Source organism: Apodemus sylvaticus, chromosome 15 (assembly GCF_947179515.1).
Source record: "Apodemus sylvaticus chromosome 15, mApoSyl1.1, whole genome shotgun sequence".
In the NCBI taxonomy this organism is placed as follows: Eukaryota; Metazoa; Chordata; class Mammalia; order Rodentia; family Muridae; genus Apodemus; species Apodemus sylvaticus.
Genome location: NC_067486.1, coordinates 34,143,417 through 34,156,957, shown reverse-complemented (window position 1 = coordinate 34,156,957; position 13,541 = coordinate 34,143,417). Strand labels below are relative to the sequence as shown.

Genomic DNA, 13,541 nt, shown 5'->3' with positions numbered 1-13,541 from the left:
AGATTTTTGTTTGTTTTTTGTTTTATTCAATATATTCTTTATTTACATTTCAAATGATTTCCCCTTTCCTGGATTCCCCCCTCCCTGAAAGTCCCATAAACCCTCTTCCCTCCCCTTGTTCCCCAATCACCCCTGTCCCGTTTCCCTGCCCTGGTATTCCCTGACCCTGCTGCACTGAGCCTTTCCAGGACCAGGGGGCCTCTCCTTCCTTCTTCTTGGGCATCATTTGATATGTGAGTTGTTTCTTGTGTATTCCAAGCTTCTGGGCTAATATCCACTTATCAGTGAGTGCATACCATGTGTGTTCTTTTGTGATTGGGTCACCTCACTCAGGATGACATTCTCCAGTTCCACCCACTTGCCTAAGAATTTCATGAATTCATTGTTTTTAATAGCTGAGTAGTATTCCATAGTGTAAATATACCACATTTTCTGTATCTATTCCTCCGTAGAGGCATATCTGGGTTCTTTCCAGTTTCTGGCTATTATAAATAAGGCTGCTATGCACATCCGACAGAGGGCTAATATCCAAGATATACAAAAAACTCAAGAAGTTAAGACTCCAGAGAGCCAAATACTCCTATTAAAAATGGGGTACAGAGCTAAACAAAGAATTTTCACCTGAGGAATATCGAATGGCTGAGAAGCACCACAAGAAATGTTCAATATTCTTAGTCATCAGGGAAATGCAAATCAAAACAACCCTGAGATTTCACCTCACACCAGTCAGAATGGCTAAGATCAAAAACTCAGGAGAAAACAGGTGCTGGCGAGGATGTGGAGAAAGAGGAACACTCCTCCACTGCTGGTGGAACTGCAAGCTGGTACAACCACTCTGGAAATCAGTCTGGCAGTTCCTCAGAAAACTGGGCATGATGCTACCAGAGGACCCCGGGCATATACCCAAAGGATTCCCCAGCATGCATAAGGACACATGCTCCACTATGTTCATGGAGAAGATTTTTTTATTGTAGATGTAAGGGAGAAAGCAGGCAGAGGGAAGCGTCCAAGCTAAACATGACAGGTGACAGACTAAATCAGACCGTGAGAAGAGAGGAGGGGGAGGGAGGGCAAGAGAGGAGTCACTGACCGAGAGAAGCAGCCTGGCCCAAGAGACGCAGAGCTGTGAGGCCGAAATGGCTGAATTATACGGGATCTGGCTAGGGGGAAGGGAAGCTGAAGGCCACGCCCTGAGAGGGAGGTGCTTAGGGTGGGTGTGGCAGGGTCGGGAGGAGACAGAGTACTAACTATCCTGGAAGAGCTGGTCAGTGTCCCTTTTGATGTGCTAAAGCGCACTTCCATTAGCCACCTGTCTTCTGGGACCTCACAGAATTTTCCAAAGCCTTTTTAAATAATAGTAGTATGTGACTAAACTTTTCAGACTTTATATGCTGGAGAACAGTTAAATGATTACCTCGATTTAAAATTCTAACCTGAAGTTCCTTCAACCCTTTTAAAAAAATGTAACTCCTTTGTCAAGCAGACAGACATACAAGGGTTTCAAACAGCAAGACTGTTTGTTGTGATGGCAGGTTTTCCCTGGGTGTATTTTGAAGTCTGTAAGAGGTAAGTTTTGTACCACGCATGCTATTCGATGTACTCATATATAACAATATCTGTGATGCCAGGCGGTGGTGGGGCACGACTGTAATCCCAGCACTGTGGGAGGCAGAGGCAGGCGGATTTCTGAGTTCGAGGCCAGCCTGGTCTACAGAGTGAGTTCCAGGACAGCCAGGACTATACAGAGAAACCCTGTCTCGGAAAAAAAAAATCCAAAAAACAAGCAAGCAAGCAAGCAAACAAACAAACAAACAATATCTGTGATAACCAACTCTGCTTCTAAATCTGTATGGTATTTAGAATCTTGATTGCCCATGCTATACACTTAGGCTACTAAGCCACTGGAGAGATGGTTCAGTGGTTAGGAGCACTGATTGTTCTTCCTAAGGTCCTGAGTTCAAATACCAGCAACCAAAAGGTGTCTCACAACCATCCATAATGAGATCTGGCGCCCTCTTCTGGTGTGTCTGAAGACAGCTACAGTGTACTTACATAAATAAATCTTTAAAAAAAAAAAAAGGAACAGTCTGTCAACATCTTACAGAAGTGCCACCTTTGAGAAAAGGATGCGAACATTCTAATGCTTAATGCTAAGACTTTACTCACAGGACAAGCAGAATGGACTTCAGGCATACAAGACCCAGGACCTAACCCTTCTATACCTATCACTTGCTTAAGATTGGGCCTAAAGCAATGGCTCTCAGTCTTCCTAATGCTGGGACCTTTTAATGAAGTTCCCCAAGCTGTGATGACCCTCCCCACCATAAAATTATTTGCTGCTACCCTATAAGTATAATTTTGTCACTGTTATGAGTTGTATAGTAAATATCTGATATGCAGGTTACCTGCTATGAGACCATAAGGAATCACTGGTTGAGGACCCCTGGCTTAAAGGGGTCCTTTTCGTGTATGTGTCTCTTACTCACCTAGCGAGATCGTATCAGACCAGCCAGGAATGATATTGTCCAGGCTATGAAGGAAAATGGAGAACGAGACACCTCATGGCTAACCATGACGCCTTTAGAAAATAACTTTTATAGACCGAGAGGACTTATCAGAATTTAGATGGAGTCATGCGGGACATGGAAGCGCTCGCCTGTAATCCTACGATTTAGGAAGCTGAAGCAAGGGGATCGATCCTAGGCTAAGTCTGAGGCCAGTCTAGGCTTCCTGGAGAGACCCTGTCTTAAAACTACAAGAAGGAATTGCTTGCGCCATTGGTCCCAAAAGCAATTAAGAGCGATGAATGGTTCCTATACAAGTGAACTGCTCACTAACAGCGTGTTCTGACCATGGATCCTACAGGTTTTTGGCTTATGTCTTGGATGGCCTTGAACTCCCAGAGATTAAAGGATGCTCTGCTGCTGCCACCAACAGCAGGCCAACGATTCTATTCTAAAGACTTAAAGTTCCTGCTTTGACTATCAATCAGACTGTTGAAAAACAGACTCTAAGGAATTAGAATTTCCCTAGGAATCTCCCACTAAGAGAGGAAATGGTTGAAGCCCTAGGGGGCATCCAAAGGGTAAACCTTAGCTTTCTGGAGAAATACTTAGAGTCAGTCAGATGATCTTGCAGCAGGGGAATGACCTTGAATGAGAAAACTAGACCCCTTATGGTTGTGGGCAGGGTCCCAAGAGGAGCAGTACTTTCTATAGTTATATATATTTCCTGCATTCTATTTAAATCCTACCCTTTTAGAACCCCTGCAGGTTTGGAGGCAAAGGCAGGTAGCTCTCTGTGAGTTCAAGGCCAACCTGGCCTACACAGTGAGTTCTGGGACTGCCAGGGCAACATAGAGAAACCCCATCTCAAAAACAACAGACAAACAAGAAAAGCCTTGTTTTACTGTGGATAGTCATGTTGATCCTTCCTAGAATATTTTCTCCTCTTGTATGTATTTCTCACATTAACGGCATATCAAATTGTTAATAAGACATATTGCCAAAATAATACACATTATATTTGATAATCGAAAGCTTCGATATGGCAAGGTTATAGCTCAGTGGCAGAATTTGCCTAGAATGTGCCAAACTCTGGGTTTAATTGGCTCTTCCTGCTTCCTTGCCTCCAATGGCGCGCTTGAGTTTCTAACTGCATCAGGGTGCTGGCTTCTGCGATGTCTGAGACTCATCAGAATAAGCAAGTCACTCTGTCTATTTCACTTAAATAATTATTTAAGTGAAGAGTGCAGCACAGAAAACTCACGATCTGATTGTTTCCCTATATGCTGTGGGTTCTGTGGGCCTCTGTTGTCTAGGATCCTCCACTCCATTTTTTTCTAAAACTCATCAGGGTTTGCTATGAAATGAATGTGTGCATGCATATGTGTTGTGCATGTGTGTGTATATAAACAGACATATTTATATGCACACAAATATTATGTGCATACATACATGAATTCACCACAGATTCTTTCGCCACCACCGCCCAGCAAGATTCTTTTACAATAGCCTTTGCTGGCTTGATAGCACATATTTTATATTATACTATAAAGATGTACGTGTTTAAAACAATCTTTTGAATCCATCCTTAGTTTACTAAATAAACCAACTTGTCATGGTAGATAACTAGTAATTGGTTAGCAGTACCTATGACATCATTTGTATTTACTGCCTTAACTTCAAGTAACAAGTGGTTCTGGCTTGTGCAGAATTAATGTTTTCCTTCTTCTGCATTTTGTGCTTTCAGTGTTTACAAAACACTAAAGCTTAATTCAGACAGAGGTAATTCAGACTATGTTTCCAGACTCTAAAATAGAGTTCATACAGAAGGATGTGTATATATGTGTATGCATGGCATAATGCCTGCATTCTATAACATTCCCTCAAAGTCACATCTGCACCCACACTGGACTCTATGTATATAACATTCATTTTGAAGCTTTTCTTTTCTTTTTCTTTTCTTTCTTTCTTTCTTCCTTCCTTCCTTCCTTCCTTCCTTCCTTTCTTTCTTTCTTTCTTTCTTTCTTTCTTTCTTTCTTTCTTTCTTTCTTTCTTTCTTTCTTTCTTTCTTTCTTTCTTTCTTTCTTTCTTTCTTTCTTTCTTTCCTTCCTTCCTTCCTTCCTTCCTTCCTTCCTTCCTTCCTTCCCTTCTTCTTCTTCTTCTTCTTCTTCTTCTTCTTCTTCTTCTTCTTCTTCTTCTTCTTCTTCTTCTTCTTCTTCTTCTTCTTGTTTTGTTTTTTCTTTCTTTCTTTCTTTTTTTTTTTGGAGACAGGGTTTCTCTGTATAGATCTTACATTGTCATATCTACCTTTGAATAACTCTATGCTATTTCAAGCACAGCATAAACCCTCACGGTTTTATGCCTTACAGAGTCTTTTCCTGACCTTTATATTGCTGTGTAATTTTACCTTTTCATATATTACCAACTTCACACTATGCTGTGATTATTGTTGTTTAAGACCATTTAGCTTAAAAGTTTTAAATGGTAGAAAAACGCAGGTATTCACTAACACTTGTTATTTCCAGGGCTCTTCGTGTCTTGCTGCAGAGCTACTGCCATATTTCTATTCTAACTGAAAGGTTTCTTTTAGCAACCCGGACATGGTGGTTATGTTAACATTTTCCAGCTTTCATATGTTTAAAGATGTCTTTATCTGTGCAGTGGTGGCACACACCTTTAATTCCAGCACTTGGGAGGCAGAGACAGGCAGATTTCTGAGTTTGAGGCCAGCCTACTCTATAGAGTGAGTTCTAGGACAGCCAGGGCTACACAGAGAAACCCTGTCTTGAAAAACCAACCAAACAAGCAAAAATGTCTTTAAGCTTATTTTAATAACAATTTTATTTATCAGGAATTATATTTTTTGTTCCTTCAAAGCTTTAAAATTATTGCTCTTTTGTCTTCTAGCTTGTCTTGTTCCTGCCATCATGAAGTGTTCTACCTCTGTAAATATATTTATATATTGCTTTGGGCTCTCTGTGTAGCCTGGGTTGGCCTGACGTTCTCCATAGACCAGGCTGGCAATCAGCCTATTATGAGCATGTGTCACCATGTCCAGCTATTGCTTTGTCTTTTTGTCTCCTCACTTTTAGTAAATCTTTTTTGTATATACTTATTTATTTATTTTGTGTATGTGAGTACATTGTCTTTGTCTTCAGACACACCAGAAGAGGACATTGGATCCCATTACAGATGGTTGTGAGCCACCATGTGGTTGCTGGGAATTGAACTCAGGTCCTCTGGAAAAGCAGTCAGTGCTCTTAACCACTGAGCCATCTCTCCAGCCCTTGTCTCCTCACTTTAAGGTTTCCCCAGTGTTGTATTTGAGTCTGTTGAGCTTCCTAGATTTGGGACTTTATAGTCTGTATCTGGCCTGCAAAAAGATAGTCAGCAATATTTTTTTAAATTTTTTTTCTTCCCTCTTCCTTCAGTGACTTACAAAAAGTATGTGCAGATTAACCTGTCTTCCCTGAGCAATAATTTGGAGATCTGCTCATTTTAAAAGCTTTCTAGGGCTGGAGAAGGGACGCAGTGGTTAGGAACACTCACTGCACCCATGCCTGGCTGTCTCCCAACTGCCTCTAGGCTCTTGGAGATCCACTGTGTATCTTCTAATTTCTTGTTCAGAATATTAACAATTCTTTCTATAATTTTACTCAATTCATTTCACACACTAGTTTTCAGCTCTAAAATCTTCAGGTGGCTCTTTTTAGTATTCATGTCCCTGCTGATGCTTTAGAATGTATGGGACACAGTTACATTTTGAAAAGGGATCTTGCTTATTAATTTGAATTTGTTTGCTCTCCAGCGTTTTTTGCTGAGTAGATGGGTTTTCCATATTGTGCTACACTTTCGGCTTTGTCCGATGCCTAGTCATTTGTGTTGGTCCGTTTTACTTTGTTGGGTGTTGGCAACTTCTATAATTCTATAAACATTTTCTGAACTTGGTTCTGAGCTTTATGTTTCTTGGAAAAAAGTTTGGTCCTATGTTCTTAAACTTAAGCTTTCAGAAGAGTTCATAGGAGCTCAGAGCCTTGGCGAGTGTTGGATAATCCCTATGGTTGAAATAGACCTTGTTTGTAGTGCTCCTAGTTTTTATTGTACTATGGGTTTTCTAGTATAGCTTCTGGGGACAACACTGTTCTGGGCTTGTGTGACTGTGGGTGGGGGCACTGCTGGCTCTGAAATAGAAACCCCAAAGAGATTGTTGGGGAAAGTGGCAGAATGACAGTGAGTATTTCAATTAGTGTGGTCAGGACATGTTCCTCTTAGGATAGGGCTTTTGAAGACAATGACAAGTCTCAGTCAGAAACAGAGTAGCAGCATGAGGCTTCAAATAATTAAATTTATGCCATTTTTTTTCATCTAGAAAGCCAGTTATTACCTTTTCTACTTTCAGTGGGGTATAGTGGATGAAATTAAACACACACACACATACACACACACACACACACACACGATATATTATCTATCTTTTACATATGTATGTATGTATGTATGTATGTATGTATGTATGTATGTATGTATGTATTTTCAAGACAGGGTTTTTTTTTTTGTGTGTGTGTGTGTAACAGCCCTGGTTGTCCTGGAACTTACTCTATAGACTAGGCTGGCCTTGAACTCACAGAGATTCGCCTGCCTCTGTCTCCTGCAACCAGTGCTGAGATTAAAAGCGTGTGCCATCGTCACCCAGCTGAGGTTATGTTTTCAGTCATCTTCTTGTGAAGGGACAAGGAGTGGTAGGAGCCACCCTGGGCTCTTAGGCAACAAAGGATGCTGCACAGTGCTAAAACTGAGGGGTCTGCAATGCACCTGTGTGGGGCTGCTGAACTGTAGCTCCTTACCAGAGCCACCACCACACTTTTGATTCTGTTGGTTGTAGGCTGTGTGTGTGTGTGAGAGAGAGAGAGAGAGAAAGAGAGAGAGAGAGAGAGAGAGAGAGAGAGAGAGAGAGAGAGAGAGAACATTAAGAATTGAGATTGGGGGAGAGATCATCAAGCTTTTATTAGATTTTTTTTAAGTTTGTCCATTTATTTGTAAACCCTACTATTTTACATTGCTATTGATGTATAATTTGCAAATAAAGTTCTACATATTCAAGGTACACAGAATACCATTTTGCTATAAATATTGGAATGGTTTAACACCTCACATTTCCTTTTCACGTGTGATATAAATCGTTTAGCTCTCCTGTCCTAGCAAACTACAAATAGACAAGATATAGTTATAAATTTACACCCACCCTTTGTCAACTAGTCTCTAGAGTTCAGTCTTATAATAGGATGCTTTACCTCTCAAAAATATCTTCCCATTTCCCCCACTGCTTCAGCCTCTCAAAACCAGGATCCAGGCTGGGTTTTTTTTTGTTTGTATGTTTGTTTTGCTTTTATTTTCCTTTCCTTTCCTCCCTATCCTCCACATATAAGTAAAATTATGTAATATTTGCCTTTCTGTGTCTGGCTTCACTTAGCATTATATCATCTATGTCTTCCTGACTGGCAAATTTTACTTTTTTTTTATTCGATATATTTTTTATTTACATTTCAAATGGTTTCCCCTTTTCTGGACCCCCACTCCCCGAAAGTCCAATCAGCCCCCATCCCTCCCCCTGTTTTTCCACCCAACCCTTCCAACTTCCCTGTTCTGGTTTTGCCCTATACTGCTTCACTGAGTCTTTCCAGAACAAGGGGCCACTCCTCCTTTCTTCTTGTACCTCATTTGATGTGTGGATTATGTTTTGGGTATTACAGTTTTCTAGGTTAATATCCACTTATTAGTGAGTGCATACCATGATTCACCTTTTGAGTCTGGGTTACCTCACTTAGTATGATGTTCTCTAGTTCCATCCATTTGCCTAAGAATTTCATGAATTCATTGTTTCTAATGGCTGAATAGTACTCCATGGTGTATATATACCACATTTTTTGCATCTACTCTTCTGTTGAGGGATATCTGGGTTCTTTCCAGCTTCTGGCAATTATAAATAGGGCTGCTATGAACATAGTGGAACATGTTATTAGATATTTTTTTTATTTACACTTCAAATGTTATCCCCTTTTCTTGTTTCCTCTCTGAAAAACTCCTATCCCATTCCCCCCCACCCTGCTCACCAACCCACCCACTCCTGCCTGCTTCCCTGTCCTGGCATTCCCCTACACTGGGGCATTGAGCCTTCTCAGGACCAAGGGCCTCTCCCTTTGATGTCCAATATGGCCATCCTCTGCTACATATGCAGCTGGAGCCAAGGTTCCCTCCATAGTTGGTGGTTTAGTCCCTGGAAGCTCTGGGGGTACTGGTTGGTTCATATTGTTGTTCCTCCTATGGGGCTGTAAGGTCCTTCAGCTCCTTTGGTCCTTTCTTTAGCTCCTCCATTGGGGACCTTGTGGTTGGCTGACAGCATCCACCTCTGTATTTTTCAGGTATTGGCAGAGCTTCTCAGAAGACAGCTACATCAACTCTCTCTCTCTCTCTCTCCATATATATATATATCCATATATATCCATCCTTTGTCTTCCTTTTTCTTGAGCTTCATATCGGCTGTGAATTGTGTTTTGGGTATTCTGAACTTCTGGGCTAATATCCACTTATCAGTGAATGCATACCATGTGTGTTATTTTCTGATTGGGTTACCTCACTCAGGATGATGTTTTCTAGTTCCATTTGGCTAAGAATTTCACAAATTCATTGTCTTTAGTAGCTGAGTAGTATTCCATTGTGTAAGTGTACCACATTTTCTGTATCCATTCCTCTCTTGAGAGACATCTGGATTCTTTCCATAAAAGGAAACTGAGGGAGAGCCTTGAGCACATGGGAACAGGGAAAATTTCCTGAACAGAACACCAATAGCTTATGCTTTAAGATCAAGAATTGACAAATGGAACCTTATAAAATTACAAAGTTTCTGTAAGGCAAAGGATACTGTCAATAGGGCAAAACAGCAATTAACAAATTCGGAAAAGATTTTTACTCTCCCTACATCTGATAGAGGGCTAATATCTAGTATGTACAAAGAACTCAAGAAGTTAGACTCAGAGCTATTAAAATGGGGCACAGAGCTAAACAAAAATTTTTCAACTGAGGAATATCGAATGGTTGAGAAGCACTTAAAGAAATGTTCAACATCGTTAGTCATCAGGGAAATGCAAATCAAAACAACCCTGAGATTCTACCTCACACCAGTCAAAATGGCTAAAATCAAAAACTCAGGAGACAGCAGGTGTTGGCAAGCATGTAGAGAAAGAGGAACACTCCTCCACTGTGTGGTGGGATTGCAAGCTGGTATAACCACTCTGGAAATCAGTCTGATTGTTCCTCAGAAAATTGGCCTACAAGAGGACCCACCTATACCACTCCTGGGCATATACCCAGAAGATGGTCTAACATGTAATAAGGACACATGCCCCACTATGTTCATAGCAGCCTTGTTTATAGTAGCCAGAAGCTGCTTGTTCTTTTAAATGTTGAGCCACTCTTTCAGGGAGCCATCACACAGAGCTTCAAAGCATCCTGTCCATGGTGTAAATTTGCACACATACATGGTTTCGTCCATTGTCTGTCTTACCCGCTCTCTGCTCTTCCTCGTTTTTATTTCTTAGTCTGCTTCCATTTCAATCTTGTCTTGCTTTCTAGATTTTCACCATTTTTTAAAATTTTTCTTTAATTCTTTCTTTTTTTTTTTTTAAATTTTTTCAGTCTAGTCGTTCTTCCCCTCCCACTCTGCCCTCTGACAGTTCCTCATCCCACCCCACCACCTCACCCCGCCAGGTCTCTCCACTCCCTGGGGCCTCAAATCTCTCAAGAGTTATGTGCATCTTCTCTCACTGAGGCCAGACCAGGCAGTCCTCTGCTGTGTCGGGGCCTCGTATCAGCTAGTCTACACTGCCTGGTTGGTGACTCAGTGTCTAAGAGATCTCAGGGTTCCACGTTAGTTGAGACTGCTGGTCTCCCTATGGGGTGGCCCTTCTCCCCTTCTAGCCTTTCTCTAATTCAAGCACAGGGTTGGCCAGCTTCTGTCCATTGGGTGGATGTAAATTTTCTGCTTCTGCCTTGGTCAGCTGCTTGTTGGGCCTCTTGGAGGGCAGCCACACTAGGCTCCTGTCATCTCTTCAGTCACTGACAAGCATTTTGTAGGCCACCATGCTCTGTTCACTTTGTGGATTGTGGTCACCAATGAGCATAGACGGACTTCTTCAGAATTGGTAATAAATCGGGGTCCCAATTCTTCTCACTTTTCAGGTACCACCAAATCTTTGTCAGTGTAAATCAGAAGATCAAATGAACAAGAACCTTCCAACAGTGGCAGAAATGTCACAGTAGCTGTAATCTGTCTGATCACTGAACAAATTTCATCCTGTCTGGCTTTCTGGGAGTTTTCTCTACGAACACCTTCCCCGTTTGCAGTTTTGTCACACTCAGTATCAAAGTGCCATCTCTCAAGGACCTCACCACTTTCGATATTTGAGACGACCACCACCAGCTTCAGAACAGAGCACCTGCACTGTTTTAGCTGCTCCACCACATTACTGAGATACTTTAGGAGCTCGGGGTCAGTAGTTACAAGCTCGGTGAGTGAGTCCATATTTCTGCACTGGAGTAAAGGTTTCCGATGGGATCAATGCTGCACTGATACAAGATGTTATTGATGCCAAATGAAAAAAAAAAAAAAACCGGCCGCAATTTCTGCTCTTCCACACAGGGTGATGCCTTGCTCTCGGGCGAGCTGCTGTCCATCACTAGATGGAGGGCACTACCAACCTCACCGCAGACAGCACCCTAATGGCTTCTACATCTAGTTCCTGCTCCCAGTTTAAAAGTCGATTTTCACCATTTTTTTTAAAAGTCTGTAATCTTCTTTGCTTTTAAAGCAAAAATCAAGCCCTTTATATCTACTACCTTAGGGTGTTTCTCTCTGTCTCTGTCTCTGTCTGTCTGTCTGTCTGTCTGTCTGTCTCTTTCTCTCTTAAAGATTTATTTATTATATGTGAGTACCCTGTAGCTGTTTTCAGACACACCAGAAGAGGGCATCAGATCTCATTACAGATGATTGTGAGCCACCATGTGGTTGCTGGGAATTGAACTCAGGACCTTCGGAAGAGCAGTCAGTGCTCTTAACCACTGAGTCATCTCTCCAGCCCCAAGGCGTTTCTCTTAAGAAAAAGCCCTGGGATGTGCCATGTTCACCGAGCCAAACACCAAAGCGAACTACCCAGGGTGTTTACGCACAGTTCTGTATCATTTGCTGGGTAAAGCTGTGACCGTTTCACGCCCAAATTCATGCCTTCCATCGCTCGGGAACCCGGGAGAGTGGATGAGAATCAGCACTTGCGAGCCAGAATTCCCACCGAATAAACTAGAGGGTACGGAAGGCCTTCTAGTTCCCCATTCACCTGCAACCAACCCAATCTGGCGAACCTTCCCCAGAAGCAGTGCGTGATTCGCACATTCTGCTACGCCATGTGCCCTTGCCTGTCCCGTTTCTTTCTGATGCTTTGTGCTATGAAAAGTGGGTATAAAGTTCCTTTGCTGAATAATAGATAGCTTGGTGGTTATCTTTAGAAAATCACTTGGGCTCGTGTTTGAATCGCAACTCCCTGCTTCTCATCGTGCGTCACAGTTTATACGTGACAGTGTGACTGGCAGCCACGCCACCGTTCCTCAAAGACGAATAAAGCAAGCTTGTCATGTCAAAAAGTATAATTGACAGCGTTTATTGCCAGTACCAAGTTCTAATCTTTTGAAGAAGCAGGGCCAGGAGCCCTGCATGGGACTTGTCTTCCAGTACTGTATTCTAAAGTAAATTTTCAGTAAGGCTATCTGGTCAGGGGCTGGAAGGTCAGGCCCTCTCCTTAGGGACCCTTCCTCGATGGCCGTCGATGATCTTTTACGGTGTGGAGATATCTTTTATGATTCTCGTAGCGGTAAATGATCTATTTCCTTTAACGTGGGATTTTAATACTAAGAACTAGACTTTGAATGTTTGATTTAGCAATTTTATCATTTTACCAGCAAGGGGCAGCAGATAACAGTATTTGCTTGAAGAATAAAAGTATTTAAGTATTACTTGAATATTTCTTTCCCTTATGACTCCTTCCCACCCTCCCCCTCTGTCCGCCCCATCCCCCACTTCTTCCTCATTTTTTTTTTTTTAAACTTCATTTTCTCAATGTGCCTCTGCTTTTCCTGCTGCTTTTTGTTTGGACTTCCTGATCCTCCTAGTAGAGCCAGAACTCTTGAGAACAACAGCAGTGCTCAAGGGGGGAAAGAAGATATGAAAATACTTAAAAGGTGGTACGCTAAATGGGACAGGGTCTACTGAAAAGAGCTTTGTGTTGACAAATGATGACTTAGAATTTTTAAGTTGGCTTTTAGGAGGTGTCACATAGCAGAAATCATTAACGTTAGCTAGAGTCATGAAACGGCAAAAAACAGTTGACAAATACACTTGGCCCCAGACTGCTTTTAAAAAAAACAAAACAAAACAAAACAAAAAACACCGGTTTCCCATTTTAGTGTTAGCTATCTAACTTTCATTTTGTTTCCTGTTGACGAGTATGTATAGACCACCCACTGGAAGTGGGGGACTACTACAGTGCGGAGCAGTGCAGACCAAAATCAATACAACACTGCTTGCCTGGTGCTAGTTTATAGTGGGGGAAAACACACGAAGAACAATGTTAGAGAAAAGGAGATGTTACGACACTAAGAATGAGCAGAGGGCAGAGAGTAAGGATAGGGGAGGTCTACCTCTGGCAAAATGTCACCAGAGTCTTTCCCTGTGTTTTTCTTTTTCTTTTTCTTTTTTTCTTGCTGCAAGTGGTACTGTGGAAAACATAACTGTAAGGGTTGGAAAATCACTGAAGGAAGACCCCAAACTCAGATAGAATTAAAAAACAAAGAGTGTTTATTCTGTAGAAACAACCAGCACGGTGGGGTGTGGTGTGGGGTATGGGTGGCCAACCACTCTTTGAAATGTACGACCCCCAAACAAAGGCATGCAGAATTTTTTTAAAGATTTATTTATTTATTATATGTAAGTAC

At 41.8% G+C, this 13,541-nt stretch overlaps 1 pseudogene; it reads right to left on the bottom strand.

Annotated features, from left to right (window-relative positions):
- Window positions 1-10,609: 10,609 nt before the first annotated feature.
- On the bottom strand, window positions 10,610-11,788 carry LOC127666316 (mitotic spindle assembly checkpoint protein MAD2A-like; annotated as a pseudogene).
- Window positions 11,789-13,541: the final 1,753 nt, after the last annotated feature.